Raw genomic sequence first — 25,849 nt, 5'->3', positions numbered from 1 at the left:
AATATGTGCATGGCAAAAACACAATAAAGTTAAATAAATGTTATCACTAGTTTTTCTAACAGACTTATTTTGGTCTATAAACACACATTCTAATTTCTGAGTCTTTGCTCTCATTTTACGTCTTATATTTGCCTATCCAGCATGTACCTGTACCAAGTGAACTAGTATAATAATTATCTCGATATTTCTATTTTTCCTTTCTGGCTATGGACTTAATTCAACACAAAACAATCTCCAGCTTTACGGAGGCGGCTGACCACACGCACAACCAATCTTCCTCTAAACTGGAAGGTAGTTGCAGACCCAGCCCAGGCCCCAACTTTCTTGGAAGCACTAGGGGGCACAGCACTACCTCTGTAGGTGTCTCTGTCAGTTCCCCCTCAAGGGAGTCTCACAGGTCTCTCTCCCTGCAGACCTTTAAGCCCTGGCCTGCCAGTGTCAGGACAGCTAAGGCACAGAGTGGCAGGCTCAGTCACAGGGCACAGGGGGAGGTAATCATAGAGACACCGGATACCCTCATTGGGAAGGTGTCAGTAGTAATGTCTCCAGGCACACTGTTTACATAGCCTCGTGATTTGGGACACCGCAAAGCCTTCATAATGTGAAGACTGAGCACCTTTTAGTCTCTCAGCTCAAGGTGCTTAGGCATGGGGACACCGCTTTGGCCACCATCACTCTCTCCTTGGAAGAGAGTCCATAAATGGCAATTCAGTTCTTCTTGGGCATCAAAATCTCAGCAGCTGCTATTTCCAGAGCCAGGGCTAGAAACCTTATCTGGATATTTCAATGTAATATTTTGCCTCCATCATTTAAGAATACAAGAGTAAAATATTAAAATGGTTATACAAAAGGCATTGTGCCAGGAACTTTTTGAAAGCAAAAGTGTGTGCATAACACCTGTTTATGTAATAACAGTATAAGACATTAACTAAATGTAATCTGCAATGCAAATAACAAATGCTTGTAATTTTTAGGAGGTGATTATTTCATGCTAGAGGCAAGTAAGAAAGTACATACTGAATATGCTAGTTATTAACAGTGAATATAATTTGGAAAAGTGGTGATTACATGACATGCCAGGTAGACAGAACATAGGCACGCAGGAGAGAGAGCATGATCAGAAGTGACCACTAGATCTGCTTGTAGCACCCATAGAATCAATAACAAAGAGCACAGGCTACTGATAATTTTTGTAGCATAGAACACATTTAGCAAGGAGATGGAATTCGGTGCAATATGTACTTGTACGACAGATAATATGTTACAACTCATTTTTTCCTTGCTGGCTGTTATAGCTTGATTTATGCACACACCCCCCTCCAAAAAGTTATGTTGAAGTCCTAACCCTGAGGAGCACAGACCATAAGCTTATTTGACAATAGGGTCATTGTCCAAGGGATACAGAAGTGCTGATGCATAGAAGCACATGCACCCCAAATGTTCATAGCAGCACTGTCAACAATAGCCAAATCATGGAAAGAGCCTAAATGTCCATCAACTGATGAGTGGATCAAGAAGATGTGATTTATATATACAATGGAATGCTACATGGCAATGAGAAAGAATGACATCTGGCCATTCATAGCAACATAGATGGACCTCAAGGGTGACATGCTAAGCAAAATAAGTCAGGCAGAGAAGATACCATATATTTCCACTCATACGTCTAACAGGAGAAACTTAACAGAGGACCATGGGGAGGGGAAGAGGGGAAAAAGAGTTAGGGAGAGGGAGGGAGGCAAATCATGAGAGACTCTTAAATACCGAAAACAAACTGAGGGCTGAAGAGGGAGGGAAAAATGGGAAGGGAGGTGATGGTGATGGGGGAGGGCACATGTGGGGAAGAGCACTGGGTATTATATGGAAACCAACTTGACAATAAACTATAAATAAAATAAATAAAATAAAATTCTTTATAAAAAATAAGGTCATTGTAGATATAATTAATTAAATTAGAATGAGATAATTCTAGAGTAGGGATGGCCCTAATCCAATATGACTAGTGTTCTTATAAGAAAATGGTTATGTGAAAAAGACACCTAGGAATAATGCCATGTAGAAATAAAAACAGACTGGAATTATGCAGCTGAAAGCCAAAAAATTGCTGGCAACCATTAGAAACTAAGAAGAGGCAACAAAGTTGTCTTGCTGGTTTCATGGGAGCGTGGACCTACCAACACCTGATCTCAGCTTCTGCACTCCAGAAGATAATGAATTCTTGCTGTGTTAAAGCCACTCAGTTTGTGATTTGTTGTGGCAGGCCTGGCAAATTACTACATTGGCTATACAATACCATACGATGGGTCAAAGTTTGGCAACACATGTCCTTTGCCTATGGCTGCAGGGGCTACAAAATTGGAATTAATTTTTCTTTTAAAAAATCAGAACAAAATTACCCAATGGGCACCTGCCTGGCTCAGTCAGTAGAGCATGTTACTTGATCTTGGGGTCATGAGTTCAAATCTCAGGTTGGGTATGGAGCCCTACTTTAAAAAAATCAAAACAGAAGTAATTTTTCTTGTTGGTCAGTTCCATTTAGTGCTCTTTTAATTCAATTCTACTTTGGGAAGTCAAGAAATGTTAACTTGAGAAACTATTAAAATGTTACATCATCATTCAAAAGATACTTGTCAACTATAAATAAATAACATGTGTGCATTATACTATCTAAAGTACCAATATCTAAATACAAATGTATGTTTAGATACATGTGTAAAGATAAATTAGTATCTGAATTTAGGCTTTTAATGACACTGTGACATAACAACCCAGAAAATACTGGAGTTGATTTATGGAGGCTGATTTTAATACCATTTTTATTAATAAGCAAAGATATGTTTGTCCACATGTAAATAGCCAGTTTAATTGCTACCTCCACAAAAAAAAAATGTGGGGCCATGAAACACATTTAAAAAAAAAAAGTCTACAACAATGGTTAGAAAAGAAGTCTTGGAAGAAACAGGACATGGATCTATAAAATAAAGCACTATTTTTTTTAATTGCTCATCTTAAATAGAGAAAAAACTGGGTGAAAAGAAAATATTGGTATTGGTTATGCATGTTTAGAACAAATCAAACCTTCACGTTATCTCCAAAATTTTGTTAGTTAAATATAAATTTAAAAGTGATTTTTAAATATATAAACATTCATTGGTATAAAGTGTATAAATGACATAGAATAAAAACCTTAAGAAAATCTGAATTACAGTAAAATTAAAAGTTTTAAAAACAACTTCAGAATGAAAGTAATAAATTATGGTATATACAATGTATTTCTTTAATACAACAGAATATTATTCAGCCTTATGAAAGAAGAAAATCTTGCCATTTGACAACATGGATGGACCTTAAGGATATTAATGCTAAGGGAAACAATTCAAAGAAATATTGTATGATCCTCATTATATGTGTAGTATAAAACAAACAAATGAATACTCTAACTTTATCCCTAAAGAAACTAGAAAAAGAACAAATGGAGCCCAAAGTTAGTAGAACAAAGGGAATAAAGGGTAGAATAGAAATAGAAACTAAAGAAGAAACAAAATAGATCAATGAAACAAAGAGCTGATTTTTTGAAAAGATAAAATTAATAAACCCTTAGCCAGACTCCTTAAGAAAAAAGAGGGCTAAAAATCAGAAATGAGAGAAGTCACAAATGACACCACAGAAATATGAATTAGGACACTATGAAAAATTATATGCCAGTGTTGAACAACTTAGAATAAGTGGATAAATTTCTAAAAACCTATCTTCCAAAGCTACATAAGAAATGTAAGAATCTGAAGAGACTAATTTCTACTAACAAAGTTGAATCAATAATGAAAATTCCCAACAAAACTCCAAGACCATATTGCTTCACAAGAGACTTCTACGAAACATTTAAAGAGTTAATACCTATCCTTTTCAAACTATCCCAAAAATATAAGAGGAAAGGAAACATCTAGAGTCAGCTAGAAGGTCAGCATTATCCTGATATCAAAACCAGACAAAGACAATACCAAAAAAAAGAGAACTACAAGCCAATATCCTTGATAACATAGATGCAAAAATCCTCAATAAAATATTAGCAAACCGCATTCAATGATACATTAGAAAAATCATATACCATGTTCAAGTGGTATTTGATCCTGGGATACAATGATGGTTTAATATCTGCAAAATCAATGTTAAACACTGTATTAACAAAATGAACAATAAGAACCAAATGATCATCTCATTAGATGCACAAAGGCATTTGACAAAATTCAACATCCTTTCATGAAATAAAACTCCTGACAAAGTGGGTTTAGAGGGAACATAGTTCAACATAAAAAAAATAACATATATGAGAACCAAAAGCTATTATTATACTCAGTGGTGAAAATAGATCTCCTCTAAGATCTGCACTGACAAAAGAATGTCCACTCTCATCACTTTTATTCATTATAGTCCTGAAGTCCTAGCTGCAGCAGTCAGACAAAAAATAAAAACTATCCTGGGCACCTTGTTGGCTCAGTCAGTGAAGTATTTGACTTCAGCTCAGGTCATGATCTTGCAGTTCGTGTGTTCAAGCCCTGTGTCAGGCTCTGTGCTGACAGCTCAGAGCCTGGAACCTGCTTTGGATTCTGTGTCTCCTCTCTCTGTTCCTCCCCCACTCTCATTCTCTCTCTCTCTCTCTCAAAAATAAATAAAGATTAAAAAAAAACTATCCAAAGTGGTGTGGAAGAAGTAAAATTGTCACTATTCACAGATGACATGATACTATAGAAAATCCTTGAGACTCTAAAAAAGCCATTAAATGAATTCAGTAAAGTTTCAGAATATGACTAATAAATAGAAATTTATTGCATTTCTATAAATGAATAGTGAAGTAGCAAAAAGAATCTAAGAAAACAATCCCTTTTATAATAGCATAAAAACAATACCTTAGAATAAATTTATCCAAGGAGGTGAAAGGCCTATACTTTTAAAACTGTAAGACACTGGTAAGAAATTGATGATGACACAAATGGAAAGATATGCCATGATTCATAGATTGGAAGACTATTGTTAAACTGTCCATACTACTCAAAGTATTCTGCAGAGTGAATGTAATCCCTATCCAAATATCAATAGCATTTTTCACAGAACTTCAAAAACATAATCCAAAAATGTATGGAACTACAGAAGATCCCTAATAGTCAAAACTATCTTAAGAAACACAAAGCTGGAGGTATTACAATCCCAGATTGTACTATAGCTACAAAGCTATAGTAATCAAACCAGTATGGCACTGTCACAGAAAGAGACACATTGATTAATGGAACAAAACATAGATCTCAGAAGTGACCCCACACTTAGCTGGTCAATTAATCTACAACAAAGGAGGAAAGGCTATACAAGGGAAGGAAAGGTGGTCTCTTCAATAAATGGCCTCAAGAAAACTAAAAAGCTACATGCTAATTAATTAATTAATTAAAAAGAATCTGGACTACTTTCTTGGTGGATTAAAAATGGATTAAAGGCCTAAATATAACTTGAAACCATAAAATTCATAGGCAGTAATCTTTTGGACATCACACTGATCTTTGCAACATTTTTCTAGATATGTCTCTTCAGACAAGGGCAAAAGCAAAACATAAACTATTGGGGCTACATCAAAATAAAAAGCTTTTGCCCAGCAAAGGAATCCATCAATAAAATGAAAAAAAAAAAAAAAACCCAACCTACTGAGAGAAGATATTTGCAAATGATATATCTGTTAAAGGGTTAATACCTAAAATATATAACTCAACACCAAAAAAATCTGATTAGTAAATGGGCAGAAGATATTTTTGCAAAAAAGACATAGATGGCCAATACTCAAAAAGATGCTTAACACCACTAATCATCAGGGAAACACAAATCAAAATCACAATGAAATACTATGTCAGAACTGTTAGTATCAAGAAGACAAGAAATAAATGTTGGCAAGGATGTGGAGAAAAAAAGAACCCTTTTGCACTATTGGTGGGAACGTTAACTGGTGTACCACTATGAAAAACAGTGTTAAGTTTCCTCAAAAATTAGTAATAGAAATATCTTAAGATCCAGCAATTCTACCGCTGGCTATCTACCCAAAGAAAACAAAAGCACTAACTTGAAAGAAATATGCACCCCTATATTTATTTTAGCATTGTTTAAAATAGCCAAGATATGGTAGTAACCTGAGTGTTCACTAACCAATGAAGATGTGGTATACAAACACAATGGAATATTACTCAGCCATTAAGAATTAGATCTTGCCAAGCCATAATATACTCTTAAATACAAGGAAAAAAACTGAGGGTTTATGGGGGTGGGGGGGGGGAGAGAGGAGAAGCAAAAATGGGTGATGGACATTGAGGAGGGCACTTCTTAGGATGAGCACTGGGTGTTGTATGTAAGTGATGAATCACAGGAATCTATCCCCTAAATCCAAGAGCACACTGTATACACTGTATATTAGCCAATTTGACAACATATTAAAAAAAAATTAGATCTTGCCATTGTGACAACATAGATGGATGTAGAGAGTATAATACTAAGGAAAATAAGACAGACAAATTCCACATGATTTCACTTATATGTGGAATCTAAAAACAAACACTCATAGATACAAAGAAAACTGGTGGTTGCCAGGGGAGAGGAGATGGCAGGGAGTGGGCAAAATAGGTGAAAAGCAGTAAGATATATAATCCTGTAGCTATAAATAAACCACAGGGAAGAAAAGTAGAGCATGAAGGATATAGTCAATAATATTGTAATAACTTTGGTGGCAGATGGTAATCACACTTACTACGATGAGCATGCATAATGTATAGACTTTTTGAATCACTATGCTGTACATCTTAAAGTAATATAAATTACATGTCAACTATGCTCCAATGAACAAAACTAAAGGGCTAGGCATCAGAAAAAACAAACAACAAAAATAACAAGCTCATAGATACAGAGAATAGATTGGTGGTTAACAGAGGTAGGGAGGTGGAAAGTGGAAAACAATGAGTGAAGAAGGTCAAAAAGTATTAAGTGAAATCAGTTCATTTAGGTAATTATACATGAGCAAAGTAGGCTACAAAGGGAAATACGAAAATATGTCCAGGAAGGTGTAAAGAGGAGGTGCAACTTTCCTACTTTGTTTTTCTATACTGGATAGGCCTGGCATCATCTTCCATTATTCCACCAGCAGCTGGATGACTATTTTACATATTGTTATTTTCTTGAGAGTAGATTCTAGAGGGGATAAACTATAAGTAACATTACTATTGCACAGAAATATGGATACCATGGATTTTTTTCTCTGAAGAAATTAAACATTATGCCTTCATCACATAATAAAAGACACTGTTACATGAATTAAGTACTGCTTTTAATTTTAAGAAAATCAAAATTTAATAAGGGAAAACTCTCTGCCTTTTCCTCTTGCTATGGTTTCCCAACCTTTCCACCAGGGAATTCTGTTGTTAATTTCTGTGGGATTTCTATGGGCATCTGTGCCCTGTATTCATGTGCATATTTTATTGTTTCATTTGTCATCATGGTCGTCTTAGGATTTCAGATAGACTTTATTAGAAAGAAATCATTGTTGGAAACGTATTATTTTAAATAAACATCAAAATAGTTGTGTTTATATTTACAATCATAATCACTGAGCTAGAGGTATGAACTGAACTGATGTTCAGGTTGGCTATTCATTTACTTAGGTACTATACCTCCCACTTGATGCAATCAAGTTTTCTAATTCCATGAAATTATTTAAGGTACATGGCTATATGTGTTTATATTTCTATTTAATTTTCATAATGTTTTTTTAAAACTCTGTAACTGCCTTTATGTGTTCCCTATTCTTTAGTGATTCTCTAACACAGTGGTTCACAGACTGTCATTCCAAGCAGATGTAATGACATGAACTCTATTAATTGCTACTGATTTCCTTCTCTGGATAACTCTAGGATGGAAGTAGAGGAAGCACTGTCTATAATCATTTGATAAATGACTTCTGTTTTTGAGGATCTCTCTGCACAACACTAAAAATCCTGTAAGAGACTGTTATGGTATATTGTTCCCTTGCTATCATTTTCAATAACCTAAAATTATAGTATTAAGAAAGATCCTAGGATGCAGAATACATTTTTCAGCCACTGAATTATATGCCACATCACTTGTCTGCTTAATGAGAAACAGGTGGCTCATTTTCAATTGCTACCACTTATTCCTTTGACATAAACTTGTTTTCCTTACTTTCATGGTTCTTTAATTTGCTTGTTATATTATTACTCTCTGAAGGTAAAACTAGAAATTTCAAGAATGGTTCGTATGAATTGCCTTGTTGTACATCTGTAACAAAGTGTTCTCAATGCAACAGAACGTTTCATAAGGAAAAACAGAAATGAGTAGGAAAAGTGAAAAAATGAATTACTAAGATCCTAAGGTGAAACTTAAGCAGGGGAAACTAATTTCACATATTTATTTTGATCTGAAAAGTAGAAAAATAATTCAGGACTAATTCTTGACTCAATTTATCACAAATTGATATGTTACCATACTAAATATTTTGCAAGCACATCTAGAAAATTAAAATATGCCATGTCCAATAAAAATAAACTAAAATTTTCAAATACCTATTTTAACATGATTAATTAAGTGCTATCAATTTCAGGGTGAAATTTATTTTAATGTATGGAATATGCCATAAATCAATCATGAAGGCCTTCAAAAAGAATAAGCAAAATGAAGTATATTAATTGCAGAAGTTGTTTGGCTGATAATAATGTAACATGCATATTAACTTAAGGCCAAAATTCACATTATAGGCAAATGAATTGCTTAACCTGAAACAAGATTGATTTTTCTTTTACTTTCATCAATAGCTTTTACCTTCCTTGAGATTAGGTTGTATCTTACATATTTCTGCATTACAAATGTCTTTCATTTATCTGAGCAATCTATTATTGACTCTTTTCTGTGATAGGTATACAGGAATAAAAACAAATCAGTACCTGCCAAAGGGCTCACTTATTCAACAAAAGAGGTTCACATTAATATTTAAAAAGATTTATTGTTAATTATGATGACCTTCATTTCATTAAAAAGGTTTTAAAAGATTTTAGACTAAATTTTACCTACTACAAGCAAGAAGTTTTACGTATTGCAAATTTTTCATAATTGCTTCATAAATAATTTTAAGCAAAGATCAACTTTGGAGCAAATTACTTTGTTTCTATTTAATTCTAGTTTTTCTTAATCTTTGTCATCTAGAACTAGTTATACAATTTTAGGTCTCAGTTTGTCATCCAAAAATAAGGATAATAACAATGATCTGAAGGGCTGTGGGGTGTGTCTAGGTAAAATCTAGGAGAATTGCATCTTACATAGAATTTAGGTTCTAATGTTAGTCCTGATGAAAAAATAGAAATAAAATCCTTAAATTTTTCATAAGAATATATATGGTGTTGGGTATATAATACTTGTACAGGAATAAAATACCCCTCTTTACTCTTTTTTTTTTTAGTTCTTTTAATGTTTACTTATTTTTGAGAAAGAAGGAGACAGAGCAGGAATTGGGGGATGAGTAGAGAGAGAGGGACCCAGAATCTGAAGCAGGCTCCAACCTCTAAGCTGTCAGCTTGGAGCCCAATGCAGAGCTCAAACCCATTAACCTCATGATCTAAACCAAAGTTGGATGCTTAACTGACTGAGCCACCCAGGCCACCCCCAATCTGTAACCTTTTAGATCAAAATGTGTTTCAGAATTCAGAATAGGTTGTATTTTTGAATGCTAATAGATGCATGTACCTTTCAAAGTAATACTCTAAGTTGATCTCTTCCAGCACCTTGTGATCAGGCACATTAATATTTCTGCAATGTAACTGTGTACTAGAAACATGTAGATATCTGTGGGAGAGCTACCAACGTAGAGGGAAGATCAACTGTAAAGACGTGGAGCATGGGACATTTTAGTGTTCAAAGAAAAATCAGAGGCACGGTGTACCCGTGTCCGTGTGATCAAGTAGGAGAGTGTGAGGAGAGGTGATCATGAAGCTGACAGTGGGCCTGACCTGGATGGGCATGTTGGCCACTGAACCAACTGTACCTGTGTGATATGGAATCACTGTGACATTTGAGCATGGATAGGACATCTGACTTATATTTAACAATAACAACTTTGGCTTCTATACAGAGATAGACTAGCATATGGGAGGCAATAAGAGAAGCATGGAGATCATTTAGGAGGTCTTCACAAAAATTAAGGTAAGAATCTGATTGCTCAGATTATGTCAGTGACCATGGATTCGGAGAAGAAAAAATTTAAGGTAAAATTGATAGAATTTGCTGAGATATTAAATGTGGGCTGCGGTGGGTGTGGGGTAGAGGAAAAGAGGGAAGAGTTTCAAAGGATTTTTATTTGACTAATTCAGAGTATAAGATTTCCACTTGTCGATATGCAAATAATATAAGAATGGTCGATTTTTAATACATAAAGAACGTCAAGACTGGTTTTGGCCATGGGTAGTTTTATGTCTACTAGATATATAAGGAATGATGTCAAATGGGCTGCTGAGTGTAAGGATCAAGATAGAGTTCTCGACTGGGGATACACATTTGGGAGTTTTCAGTGAGCTGATGGAATATAAGATCACAAGATTGAATTATGTTATAGAGAAAAATGGATGATGACATAGAACAAAGAAGGAGAATATGTCTGAACACTCAATCTAGGTCTATCTTTGAGAATATGAGAAAACAACAAAGGGGACTAAAAGTAAGATAGAAAACAAGATAGAGGAATGTCCCAGGACCTAGTAAACACAGTGTTTCAAGAAAGAGGGAGTGAAAATAATTATATGAGAAATCAAGAAGGATGAGGACTATAAATGATCACTTTTTAAATCTACATAGAGGTAGCTAGTGGCCACCTTGAAAGTTATTTCACTGTTCAGTGGTAGATGTGACAGTCTGAGTTCAAGGAATATAACAATACAAAAACTGGAGAATACAGACAAAACAAAAAGATGATTGGTTATATCAAAATAATGGAACGGTAGCTGAAGCAAAACATAGATACCAGAGAGAATTGTTTTCTTCCCCCATAAAGAAGCTGAAACTGTATACCAGGAAGTATAATCATGATGAACTTGATTCATCAGAGAAGACAACTTATAATATAGGACAGAGATGGGAGAATTGCTAGATCGATTTCCATGAGATAGGTGGGGGGTTATAGGATCTAGTACACAGGTAAAGGAATTGACCTTGCTCAGAATAGAAAAGTCTCATCTACGGTAACAGAACGGGAGGCATGCTGGCAGGCAGAAGATGTTAAGATTGCAGTTTTTGGAATGTACTTGAAACAATTTTCCCATTGTATCATAAAGAAGGTGGTTATCTCAAGATTGGGGAGGGGATTTTGAACACTGGTAGAGAAGGTGGAGTCACTTAGCAGAGTGGGGAGGTGAACAGCCTAGGGATGTGTGGTGAAACAGACTAGAAGTAATTAAAGTGAGAATCATGGGCATCCTCATGGACTTCTCCAGTAAAGTCAATATACTTTTACAGTAAGGTTAGGTGCCCAGGATGATACAGAGAACAGACAGAGACTTGAATTTAACAAGCATTTAATTTTAACAGGTAAAAAAAAAAAGTGAGAGACAGAGTTGAGTGTGTATGAAAAAGAATGACAGTGTAGTGGACCTTTGACCAAACATGGATAAAGAATATTTTAATAGATAAAGAAGCATGTAAACGTGATATATTCAATGGACTGTACATAGCAAAGTGCAGAGAAAATGATGGAGTCACTGTACCTGCAGTAATGTCCTAAAAGACATGAAATGTTAGGAAGCAAATGCTTAGAAGTTCATTTATAAAAAACAGCTATGATTGGAAATAAAAATGTCCAGGCTATGCTTTGCATAAAATGCTGGATTAAAATGTATGAAAACACGTATTTTGAGGAGAGAAAGTGAAGCAAGTCAGGCAGTCTTTCATCTAAGAATTTAACACTAGACAGAGAATTTCTAATACCCTCCTTCCAGGTAACAAAAATTTTAAGTCATAACCATAAAAACTGTACAAATAAGGAATAGGTAAAAAATAAAAATTAAAGTCACTTATTTTTTCATTGAATTTTCATTTATCACCAGTTATTATATCATATAGTACCAAGAAGGACACTTTCCGACAATTATAAACCATTGTGAACTTTCTTTTATAATGAATACATGTAACCAAGTCTAAATGTATGGGGGCCAACTATATAGAAATCGGAGTTCCCTTAATTAGCTCCCATATGAATTAAAGTATTTATTAAAGAAGTGAACAAAATGGCTAATTTGAAGCTAAATATGGATTATGTTTTAAAACAAATCATAACTATAATTGACTAGAATGTAGCCCATTGAGGTGCCTCGGTGGCTCAGTTGGTTAAGCTTCCAACTCTTGATTTCAGCTCTGGTCATAATCTCACAGTTCGTAAGTTTGAGTCCCACAAAGGGCTCTGTGCTACAGTGTGGAACCTGCTTGGGATTCTCTCTCTCTCCCTCTCTCTCTGACCCTCCCCCACTTATGCTCTGTCTCTCAAAAAAATAAATAAATAAAAAGGATGTAGCCTATTAAAATACTTTTCGAGGGAGTAGTATATTCCTACTGACATTGTCTAGAAATGCTGTCACATGGTAATAACATGCAGACCCAATTTACTCAGTGTTATTTTTAAAGTCTCCACTGACAATCCACTCCTTATTATCTGTGTCTGGGGTAGAATGCACTCATCACTCTACTCTTAATATGACCAGGAAATTAGAAGTGTCCTGAATATATTGAAATCATTCATAAAGGTTATTACTCTTGGAGAAAACAACGAGCTGGGCTTAAAATGCAGGATAGAAGGGGAGCTTAGGCGGCCGTAGAGATATCTGTGGCATGGATAACTGAGTGGTAAATGTCACCTCATGAGCTTCTAGTACATTTTAAAAGAGAAAAAACTGTCCTGTCTGGATATGGCAATGAAAAGCAAGATAGACTATTCTGTTCTAAGCCAATGGCCTGTGGACTACTGAGTGATATAGGATATAAAGTCATTGTCCCTTGAGAGGTCTACAGAGAAGGCAGTATCATCACAAGAGGGTCAGCATCTGGCCTTCCAGATGTACAGGATGTTGTTCATCTGTATTATTTCTCTAGGTAATAAAGAAAAGGTAAAATATAGCATAAAATAGGAAGGAAGTTTCCGACTTACCACTGTCACTGCAATTTATCCCACATGCAATTTTTATCCACCGCCACCCCAAAATGAGAGATGAGAGGGGGGGGGAGGGCAGTTGATTTCATAGTGGGGGAATCACAATGTACTACTTCCATTCTCCATGAAGTGATACATATCTATCTCCACTTTATTCAAAAAACAATATACAACTCAAATCTTGTTCTTTTGTTGCTCAAAAATCATATTGCACCAGCACCTCTGTTAGATGTGAAATGTGACATGATCCAGAGAAAACATTGCTTTCTTTGCTGGCATTCTTATCCAGTCATTTCCTAGGACAAAATTCTATACTTATTTATTGTCCAATGAACCCATAAATATACAAGAAGAGGTGACAATACCCTCCCTCTGGAATATCAGTTAAATCTGACTGGATGATGGATCAAAACTTTAATGGTTTACCATGTACAAGGTTCTATGCTAAGTGTTTCAAATAGATGATATGTGGTCTTCCTTAGAATAATCCTTTGAGGAAGGAAAATAAACCCTGGAAATGTCATGTAAACTACCCAAGTTCATATGGATGCCTAAACTGCAGAGCTTTATTCAAATTTGTTATTTTATCATAACATGCAAAATAAAACTATACACCAGCCTTCAAAAAAGTTTTGTTACTGTTTATTTTTTTGAGAGAGAGAAAGACACAGTGCAAGCAGGGGAAGTGCAGAGAGAGAGGGAGACACAGCATCCGAAGCGGGCTCTGAGCTGTCTGCAGACAGCCCGACATGGGGCTGGAATTTATGGACGTGAGATCAGTGGAGCTGAACTCTGATGCTCAAACGACTGAACCACACAGACGCCCCCACACCAGCTCTCCTAACTACTAAACATGAGGTACAGAGTCTCACATCAGCAGTATTTTGAGTATCTATCTGCAAATTGCTCCGTTCTACAAAAGAAAGCCTTCAGAGAAAGTAGGTGGAGAGCAGAGTTACTCCAAAACCCTATTTAAATGATGAAAAGATCAATAACTACATAATCAAGATTCTGTTTTAGAGTTCATATATCAAAATATTAACAGTTTTCTTAATATTCTGTAACTCCAAGATCACTTGAAAAAAAATACCATTTTCCCCTCCACATTTACTTATTTATTTATTACATTTATTTATTATTGAGAGATAGAGGGAGACAGAGCACGAATGGCATAGGGGCAGAGAGAGGAGGAGACACAGAATCCGAAGCAGGCTCCAGGCTCTGTGCAAGTTGTCAGCCCAGAGCCTGATGCAGGGTCTGAATCCAAGAACCATGAGATCATGACCTGAGCCGAAGTCGGTCACTCAACTGAGCCACCCAGGGACCCTGCCCCATTCCATATTTAAAACACTGTGGGCCCCTGGGTGGCTCTGGCGGTTAAGTGTCTGACTTTGGCTCTGGTGGCAAACTTAAGGTTTGTGAGTTTGAGCCCCACATTGGGCTCTGTGCTGACAGCTTAGAGCCTGGAGCCTGCTTCAAATTCTGTGTATCTGTCTGTCTGTCTGTCTCTCTCTCTCTCTCTCTCTCTCAAAAGAAAAAAGACTAAAATAAATTAAAAATAAACAAGCACACACTGTGGCTCTCATATCATTCTTCTAGAAGGCTTAGGTCTTAGGAAGTAGTGGCCTGAATCAAACTGTCCCTCCTCCCTACTCTTCAACTAGGAATGGACAATAACCAATGAGCTACATTTAGATAAAATGTAACTTTATTTAAAAAAAATAAAGTCTGTGCTGAATAAAAAATATTCCAAATCACATCAGTGCAACAAAGTCATTCAAGAGGCAAAAACGCAGTTCTTTTCCCCACACAGTATTAAAATATTTTTACCATACTTCTCTTTATTAATTTTATTGTAATATAGTTAATAGATTTCTGTGTGTTTTGGACATGTATGCCTTTGTCTCTCATAACATCCTACAAATGTATAGGGTACAGACCTTTTAAAATCCTACATTTATTCATTTAAGTAAAGACCTAATAATACTTAACACATAGTTTCTTAATGATATTCTAAAAATTTGGCCCAATGTTGTATGTTGTAATTCTCTTGTGGACCCCATTTAAATGTGATGATACACACATGCATTTAAAATGTATTTTAAAGAATGTAATATATAATCTCTTTCTTCCAGATTCACTTTTCCTAATGTCCCATAAAGCAGGCACTCTGTTGGGATCAAGAGTTACAGTAGTGATTAAAACAGATCATGGATCTCCCTGATGGACTTTACAGTGTCAGGACAACACAAATAGGGGAAAGGAAAGAGGGTGACTGGAAGGGGTGAGGAGGAGGTCCCTGCCATTTTCACTTGGTCATCATGGAAGACTCTGATGAGTGCGCGTAGAGGCCTCCAACCTGAGGGAATTGCAAGGACAGTTTATGTGCAGCAAAGCAGAACCACCAGAGATGATGAATAGGGCTCAGCGGGAGCTGAAAACCTGATCCCTCCCCTTTTTTTTTTTCCAAAAAAGTGAAGAATGTCAAAATAAAATTAGCTACAAGAATGAGTTTTTGAAAAATTGATTAAAAATTTTATGTTAACTGGAAAATAGCACAACCACTACAAATCTAAGAAAATTCCTAATATCTTTTATTAATCAACTGATACCCTTTTTTTATTTTCTTCTACATTTTTCTGTTACATACTGTTAAATATCTCCTATATAGCAATGATTATCTAAGAGCGGATGATAATTTTTTCTAGCATATTTGATCAATTTTTTTTTTCCTGAGGGATAAGAAAACCAGCTTTTGCTTTTAAAACATATATTCCAAACATCATGCAATGTTTTAGTATTACTGTTAAACTTCTGAGAACTTCTATAAAGTTCTTTTTATGTGTAAGTTATAAAATCTCAGGGCATTTTAATTTTTCTTGTAAAGTAATTGTAAAAATTATTTCAACTGACAATGACCCATGTCACTGATGTGGAGTCATATAGAGCTGCATTAACAGTCATGTTATCTGTTAGTATCAGTATTTTGTGTTAAATCAGCATGAAATTAATTTTTTCCACCTTCTATTCAAACTATTATCTCCTCTTCATTAAGTGGATTATCAAACAACTTAAGATTCTACTCATCACTTCAAAATGTATTTTCAATGAATCACTGCTTGGTGGGATGTGATTTTTTTCATATTGCTTCTTGATATCAAAATAGTTTCAATTTATTTCCTTCCTCATTTCCTTTAGAGACTGTAAATCTTTATCTTTTCTCTGAGTTCCTCCATAATAATTTTTTAATATGACAATACTGCATATATGTTAAATCAAGAGTCTAATTTCTTGTTTTGGTGAAATGTTTCAAAACCTCACTCGGTTACATTTAAAGCATTATCAACTTTAATTATTTTTTTCAATTTGTGTTTGAGTTTATAAAATATGACTGTCTTAATGTTGTAAGGCTTGATTGGCATGATAATCAAATCTTTGGAATGTGGCTACAAGGAAACTGAGTAGGTGTTTAGAGGTACATATATATTTCATAGTCATTTCAGTGTATGTGTGTCTGTGTGTGTGTGTGTGTGTGTGTGTGTGCACTGAATAATTAGTCAACTTATTAGCTGTTTGGTGCAGGAATACATTTCCAAGAACTTTCCTATTAGAGACTACATTGACATAGCTGGCCCTTTTTTAAAAAATTTATTTATTTATTTATTTATTTATTTATTTATTTATTTATTTATTTTGAGAGGTAGAGAGGGAGAGAGAGAGAATGGGGAAGAGAGAGAGATGGAGAATCCCATGCAGACTCCGTTCTGTCAGCATGATGCCTAATGCAGGGCTCAATTTCATGAACTGTGAGATCATGACCTGAGCTGCAATCAAGAGTCAGATGCTTCACCAACTGAGCCACCCAGGCATCCCCATGGCTGGTAATTTTGAGGACTGTGAAGAAGAAGGTTTCATATGAATATATTCTGATGCCTCACCACTGTCACTTGGCAGGAGCAAATATGTAAAAAGGAAAGTCGGCATGGAAAAAAAGGCAATGGTCCCAATGCCTTGTAGTTGAATTATCTTCCTTTTAGTCAGGTGTGCATACTGTCAGGGGCCTGCCCAGGGCCTTAAAAAGGGGCTGTACAAGTAAGGAGCAAATGAAGAGCTCTGAAACTTCAGTTTTATTGCAGGAAATAGTGCAGGAAAACCAACACTAGAGGCCACTGAAACTAGACCAGAGAGAAAATGTGGAGATGGATTTGGATGGAGAGCCAGAAGAGAAGAATCTTGTGGAATCTCAGGACTTGGAGAGTGATCCTAAAGAGAGCCATTAAAAGGTTCATAAGGGATGTAACCTTATGTATTTATTAGCAGAAATGCTTTGGTTGCTGACTTTGGGGGGGGGAGGGGGACTCTTGAAGCCCAGTTAGGAAGATATTTTAGTAATTCAGGTGTAAGATGATGTTGATTTATACTAAGATATTACTAGTCATATAGAGGTAAAAAATGCTTAGATTGGGGCAATATTTTGAAGGTAGAATTGAAAGAGTTTGATGGACTTGATGAGTTGTGTCAAGGAAGGAAACTAGAATGATACTAATGTCTTTTTTTATTAATAGTTTATTACCAAGTTGGTTTCCATAACACCCAGTGCTCTTCCCCAGAAGAGCCCCTCTCCATGACCATCATCCCCCTCCCCCTTTCTTCCTCCCTCCTTAGCCCTCAGTTTGTTCTTAGCATTCAAAGGTCTCTCATGATTTGCCTCATCCCCTCTCCCCAACTCTTTCCCCCCTTTTCCCTTTCCATGGTATCCCGTTGGGTTTCTCCTGTTAGACCTATGAGTGACAACATATGGTATCTGTCCTTCTCTGCCCGACTTATTTCGCTTATGGATACTAACATCTTTGATCTTAGAGAACAGATGTCCTATTCCCCAGATTCCTGAGAAGGAAGAAAAGGTTTTGGCCATGCATATTTTAGGATGCCTATGGACATATAAGTGGAAGGGAGTTTGGGTAGAGAATGTTATCTGAGCCTAGAATTTGGTTTAGATTTTAGGATTAGATAAACATGTTTAGACGGCATCAGCTTTGGGACTTGATGATGTCCCTAAAGAATGAGTATAGGTGAAGAAAAATCTGAGGATTGATCCTAGTCACATCAATAAGCAGAAATCAGGAAATGGGGGAAATAAAAGGAAGGCAAGGGATCCAGAAGCCAAGAGAAGAAAACGTTTCCAGAGTGTGTATTTAACAATATATGGCTCATTTCACAGGCATGGCACGAGTGCTGTCACACAGGGCCCTCTGCTTTTATCATTCCCCTGCATTAGTCAAGTACTAATGCTGAAATGATAGAGGTTGGTCACAGGGTGTAATCCTTCAGTTATCAGATGAACAGGTTCTGGAGACCCAGTATATAGCATGGTGATGATAGTTAATAACACTGTATTACATATTTGAAATCTACTAAGAGAAGATGTTAGGTGTTCTCATCACATACACAAAAATGTAACTATGTGAGGTAATATATTAATGATTGTAGTAATCATTTCACAATCTATACACAGACTGTCACTGAGAATGAGTTCTTGAGTAAAAGTAATATACTAATTATTATTGTAAATTAGGAGACAAATAAAAGGAAACTAGAGGAATTGCAAGTTACTAACATCTATACTAATTGCAAATATTTGACACAGCCCAATTTCTAATCAAATCAACATAAAGCCTCACACTAAAGATATTTACCTCAACCTCCACTACTCAATACAATAAATATTCTTGGTTTTCATCAAAAAATTACAAGAAAAAACATATTCTAAGTAGACAAAGCAAGTATCTGAACTAGAGTCACATATGAAAAGATTTTGGTATTATCAGATACAAAAGTTAATATAACCACCATTAATATTTGATGTGTAATAGAAAAATACTAAATGCAAGACAGAAGGTTAATATAAGTACAAAGATAGAAATTCTAAGAAAGAATAGGAAATGCTAGAAATAAGCAATGTAACAGAAATGAATGCCTTTACTGCTAATTCAGACTGGAAACAGTCTCCTACAAATATAGGTCTATTGAAACTTCCTAACATCAAGTATAAAGAGAAAAACAAACAGAAAGAGAACACCTAAGAACTATGTGACAATTTATAAAGATAGGTGTAATTGGAACATAAGAAGAATAATGAAAATGAAGAAGTATTTGAAATATGAGGGCTGAGCCCTTTTCAACATTAATGGCTGACAGAAAGACACAGATCCTGAGAGAATATCAAGTAGAAGAAACAAGATCCCACCTCAGAAAAAAAAATAGAAAGAAAAAAAGAACTATACTCAAGCATATTATATTTAAACTACAGAAAGCAAAAGACAAAAACAAAGAAAAAATATTGCAAAAGGCCAGGAGTGGTAAGAAACAACTTCCCTGTAGAGGAACAAGAGTAAGAATGGCATTAATCTTTTTGTCAGAACCCAGAAAATAAAAAGTACAGTAAGATGTTTAGGTTTTGGGGAAAAAATAATCAACCTAGAATTCTACATCCAGTGAAATTATCAAGGAAAGTGAAGGAGATACAAAGACTTTGAGACCAAAAATAAACTATTATTCATCTCCAGCAGACCTATACCCTCCAAAATAGGGCAATAAAAGTTCATCAGAGAACAGGACATTCTATAAGTCAAGAATTATTCTACATAAAGAAGAATATTGAAGTAATAAATGGAGGTAAAATGAACCATTTTCCTTCCTGATTTAGAACAGTTTAAAATATTGGTAGCAATGCATTAGATTATAGCATACGGATAAGAAAAATGAATGCTATCATTATCATTAAAAATGGTAAGGAGGAACTAAGATTACTTTAAGCTACCTGCATTACATATGAAGCCACATAGTATTAATTCAAATTGGACTTAATTTAAAAATTGGAAACTCTAGGGCAACTACTAAAGACATTTTAAAAAGAGGATTAGAGGATATAAAATGGAATTTTTTAACATTTTCAATTATAAAACAGAATGCAGAGAAGAGAGGAATAAATACAAATGCAATTAATAAAAAATTACAAATATGGAAGATATCAAATTATATCTATCATATTAAAAGTAAATTATTTAAAGTCACCAATGAAAGACAGATGGTCAGAGTGAAGTGAAAATAGGACCCAACTATATACTGTCAAGAAGAAAAATATATTTTAAATATAAAGACTCTGGTATAATAAAAATCAAAGTACATGCCATCCTAACACACACACACACACACACACACACACACACACACACACACAAAATGCTGAAATGACTGGTTTCATACAAAACAGACTTCAGAACAAGAAAAATTATCAAGAACAAAGAGGAACAGTACATAACAGAGAAGTAAATTCTCTAAAACATAACATTAGAAATACCTTAAATTAACAATACAACATACAGTATCTTCAGGATATGGTGAAAATAGTACTTAAAGGGAAACTTGTAGGATTAAATTCATGTTAGAACAAAAGAAAGATCAGTCAAATCTAAGCTTGCAATTTAAGCAAGTAGAGCAGGACAGTTTAAGACTAAAGTAAAAGAAAATAAAGTCAAAATGAAAGTAGGATAATGGCATCAAAATATGGCTCTCTGAAAAGATCAATTATAAACCTCCATCAGATAAATCAAGAAAAAAAGACGACCCATATTACCAATATCAGAAATGAAAGAAGCATCACAACTAATCTTTTGGATAGTAAAAGGATGAAAGAATATTATAAAAATTGTGTCCACTAATTTGATAATCTAGATGAAATAAAAATTTCTTAAAAGACACAGGTACCAAATTAGATACAAAAAAATACAGATAACCTGAAATGCTCCAAAATTAAAGAAATCAAATAAATAATTAATAATGTTCCAAAAAAAAAGCACCAGCCCCAAATATATTCACTGATGAATTCTAGCAAACATTTGAACAGTAATAATAACTAATTCTCCACAATCTTTTCCAGAAATTGAAGAAGAAAGAAAAGCTGGATGCCAGCATTACCCTAATACAAACCTTCAAAAATATTTTAGAAACACAACTACAGACCAATATTTCTCATGAACTTATGCAAATTCTTCAACAGAACATTAGCAAATTAAATCCAATCGTGTATAAATTATATTTATTTCATGCACTCAAGGCGGGTTAAACATTTTTAGATCGTGTAATCCACTGCATCAATAGAGACAATATGTTATATATTTAAGCAAGTGGAAAACAGTTTCAGACTAAAGCAAGTAAAAGAAAACAAATTAACAGAAAGTTAAAATGAAAATAGAATAATAGCATCAAAATATAGTTTGACAAAATTCAACACCAATTAATGATAAAAACTGAGCAAACTACAAGTGTATGGGAGCTACCACAACATGATAAAGATGATATATAAAACCCACAGCTAGCAACAAACGTAATAAGAAACTTAACTTTTAAATGTAATGTGAGAACACTCAAGAGATCTTGGAACAGAAAAGAGAATATTACATAAAAGTTAAAGAAGTCTAGGTATACATTTAATAATATAGCAACTTTAATTATTAATTTTAATTTTGACAAATGCATAATACTATAAGATATTAAAAAGCAAAACTAGGTATGAGACATATGAAATTTTGCACCTTCTTTCTACTTTTCCTGTATATCTAAAATGTTCTCAAACTGAAAGCTTATTTTTAAAATACATTATATTCTTATTCAATTTACTGTTTAGGAAATTTTTTTCAAATAAAAAGTACTTTCTAAAGTTTATATTATTTCAAATACAAAAATCTACCTGGTCGGTGTATGTGCTTTGTATTTATTAAGCTATACATGGAAAGGGATTCATGTATTTAAGAAAAGAACAATAGATTTATTTAATAAGAAAACTAAGTTAGAGAGTACCTGTAAAATGAGATGCTTACAGTCTTTTATGCAATTCATTTGTGAGTTTGTTGGGATGCACATTTTTTCACATAAACATTGTTAATGTTTGAATTAAAACTGAATTGATAAAAATGATTAAATCTATAATATGATTGAAATACATATGGGTAACAAACTTTTAAGAATACTGTTCAATATTTACTCCATGATTATTGGCTTTAAAAATTATTTTGAATGTAACTACTCTAAATTTCAAAAAAGCTTTAAGAGAAGAAAACATAAAAGTCATTGCAGAAATTCTGGAGTTCCTTGTGAAACTAAGGGTTCTGCAACTGACATCTTTACAGAGGAATCATTTTGTCATATCTAAATAAAATTTCAACACATGTCTTTGGAAAATATATTTGCGAGACTAGAAATACCTTTACACAACAGGAGTAATATTTATTTCATAAGATATAAAGAAGCAAAGAATTGTTTCAAATGTGAATATATCCACACATATATAAACAACGCAAGCACTATAAGCATTGCATATGGAAGATTAACTTGAGAGCAATAAAAGTAGTTTGTAAAGAAAAGTCATTGGATCTAACAAGCTGTACTAAATAGCACAGAAGTTTTCCCAGGATATCTTAGTAATTTCCTAAAACAGCCTTATTAAGCATATCAAATTGTTGAAGACATTGGAAAACTGAATTATTTCTATGAGCTATTGTGAAGGCAATAGACACACACACACACACACACACACACACACACACACACACTACATTTAGAGTCTGACAAGGTTAGGTTGACATCTTAAAGAAAAAATAAACTATAGCTATAAAATCTGTGCAACTTAAATATATCAGTAGGGGGTGCCTGGGTGGCTCAATCAGTTGGTGTCTGACTTAGCTCAGGTCACAATCTCATGGTTTGAGCCCCCCACTGAGCTTGCTGTTGTCAGCACAGAGCCCACTTTGAATCCTCTGTCTCCCTCCCTCTCTGCTACCCTCTCTCTCAAAAATGAATAAACATTTATAAAATATACATATAAAATATACATATATAAATATATGATATATGTAAAATAAAAAATATATCTATCAATCAAGATTCTTAGTTGCAAACAATAGATTCCACCCTGAACAATAAGCAGAATATCAAAGATTAGGCAGTTCACAAAATTTCCAGGGAATTGAGAAAAACTAGCTAGAAGCCAAGTACCTAAAAACAACTTACCACTAGACTCAGATCTGTATCATTAAGCGAAATCATCACGGGCACTAGTGAACATAGGATTAGACTCTAAGGACCCCACTCCTACTCTTTAAGAAGTTCCCATATCCATGCTCCCAAAGATTTCATGTTCATCATGTTCTTCAAAAGCCTGCTCTAAATGAAACCTCACAATGGTGTATCTGCTTAGAGAAGCATAGGACGCAGGTCATATCTAGTGGCAAGAGAGCCTCAGCTAATGAATTCTGACTTCTATGTTGGGAGGCAAACCTCAAAGTTAAGATTTACTAAAAACCTAGAATCATATTGTTCAAGAGATTTTAGGCAATCATCAATATGGCCAATGTCTACTATACTTTTTAGATACTTTATTTTATGTACATTGACTTCCCTCAGTAATGCTTTTATATAAAGTAGCCTCTATAAACCTCTTAACACCATGACTAGAATACATTAAATACTCAAGACATGGATATTATCATTGGTCTGTAAAACTTTTATAGAAGTTTTAAGCATTTATTATAGTCAGGATAGTCCTGCTACCTCTATCAATAAAATTATTGTAGCCAGTTAGCCTAATATTAATAAAAACAAATTATGACACTGGTTTATCATATTGCAGTTATAATTGTACATGCCATGGGGCTTACTACTAGGGATAAATATTTACTGGTCAATGGGCACCTGTGTAGCTCAGTCAGTTAAGCATCCAACTGGCTCAGGTCATTATCTCACCGTTCATGGGTTTAAGCCCTGTGTCGGGCTCCGTGCTGACAGCTGGAGCCTAGAGCCTGCTTCAAATTCTGTATCTCCCTCTTTCTCTGTCCCCCACCTCCGCTTACACTCTCTCTCTCAAAAATAAATAAATATTAAAAAAAATTACCAGTCAAAATAACACTATCGCTTTCAAATACCTCCTTTATAACATTAAAATCTATTGTTAGCATTCTTGGGTTTTGCAACAATATCCCTGGGACTGGATACTGTGAACCTGTCTTGAAATTTCGAGTCCACATATCAACATATCAACAGTCGAGCTTTTATTAAAAAGGCTAGCGGATCTCAAGTAGCGGTCACTTGTTAAAGTAATCACCTGGAGGTCTACTGGGAACTTGGTTTTGCTTAGTTCCTTCTGCCATAACTTATGGAATTTTCCATTAACTCATTGCTTCTCATTTCCCCAGATTTCTATGATCTAACAATCGAACTTCTAAAACTTGAAATAGAAAGTAATGGAAATTGGGTTTTTATTATTTAAATTTATTGTTTGCTTTCTTATCTCTACTGTACATTTTATAGACTTCAAATCTTTGGAAGTGTCAATGACTATTTAAAGAAAGTAGCTTCCGGTAGAGCCAAGATGGCGGAGAGGAAGGGAGCTCTGTAAACTCCCTCTGCACCATTTTTCGAACTGAGAAGGATATTACGTTCAACTGAGAGAGCGGAAGGAGAAAATACAAACTCCAGAGGGAATAGAACCTCAAAGATACCTGAGTGAGTGGGGGCGAACGGGGGAGATCCGAGGACAGGCCAGCCCGGACGGGCAGGGGAGGTAAGATCCCCAGCCCAACGTGGCGCAAGTGCGGGGCGCCCGGGAGACAAAGAAGAGACAGAGTCGGAACGTGCTCATGGAGCTGTCTCTGGGGAAGAGGTATAGAACGCTTGGCTGCCCTTGGAGACAGAAACCCACTCCATAGATAACTGCTGGGCAGCGGGCGCAAGAGAAGGAATAGCCCCAGCCCTAAGCCATCTCGGCGGTGGGGAATCAGAGGCGCCTGTGGCGGCGAGAAGCGGCTGCTCTGGAGAGGCCCGTGTCGCTGCGGAAGCAACCCGAGCGGCTACAGCGCCAGGCGCCAGCAATTCGAACTTGGTTTTGGGAACGGGACCACGGACCGCATTTCCACGGCGCACCCCGCCCCCTGCACTGCACGGACTGCGCGAATTCCAGGTCCCCACAGGGAAGAAATAAGACGCGCACCAACAGGACCCTCAGCCAGGAGTCGGTGGCGGGTGGAGGCCCGGGCGCGCGCGTAGAATGTGGGAGCTCCCGGCACATTTCCAGGAGCGCACAGCTTCTTGAGCTGGGCTATCGGAAACCAAGAGAGACTCGGTTTTTTGCTTTTTGTTTTTTTTCCTTTCCCCATTGCAACCGCAATCCAGACTGGGGGTGGGGACTCCGCAATTGAGTCTGTGAAGGTGCACACTTCAGCTCCTGCTGCTCATTTCGCCTCAGGCAGGGGCGGAGCCTCTGAGAGCAGACTCCAAGACTAACCCCATCAAACCAAGCCTATCCACCAGAGGGAGCTGCTGCCTGCTTTTTTTTTTTTTTAAATTTCTTCGGTTTTTCTGTTTCTTTTTGTTTTTGTTTTGCTTTGTTTTGGTTGTTTGTTTTTTTAATATATAACAAAAATTTTTCTTTCTTCACTAGTTTCATTCTTATTTCTTTGTCATTATTACCTTTTTTTTTTCTTTTCCTTTTTCTTTACTTAATTCCTTTAAATTTTACTCCTTATATTCCTTTCTCCTTTCTCCCTTACTGTTTCACCTTCTCGCAACCCAGATATA

The 25,849-nt window shown here is 35.4% G+C and overlaps 1 pseudogene; it reads right to left on the bottom strand.

Annotated features, from left to right (window-relative positions):
• Positions 1–212: 212 nt before the first annotated feature.
• The window catches only part of LOC115287143, a 93,229-nt pseudogene continuing 67,592 nt past the window's right edge, over positions 213–25,849 (bottom strand).

Source organism: Suricata suricatta, chromosome 3 (genome assembly GCF_006229205.1).
Source record: "Suricata suricatta isolate VVHF042 chromosome 3, meerkat_22Aug2017_6uvM2_HiC, whole genome shotgun sequence".
NCBI lineage: Eukaryota > Metazoa > Chordata > Mammalia > Carnivora > Herpestidae > Suricata > Suricata suricatta.
The sequence above is the reverse complement of the archived record's forward strand: the minus strand, read 5'-3'. Positions and strand labels throughout refer to the sequence as shown.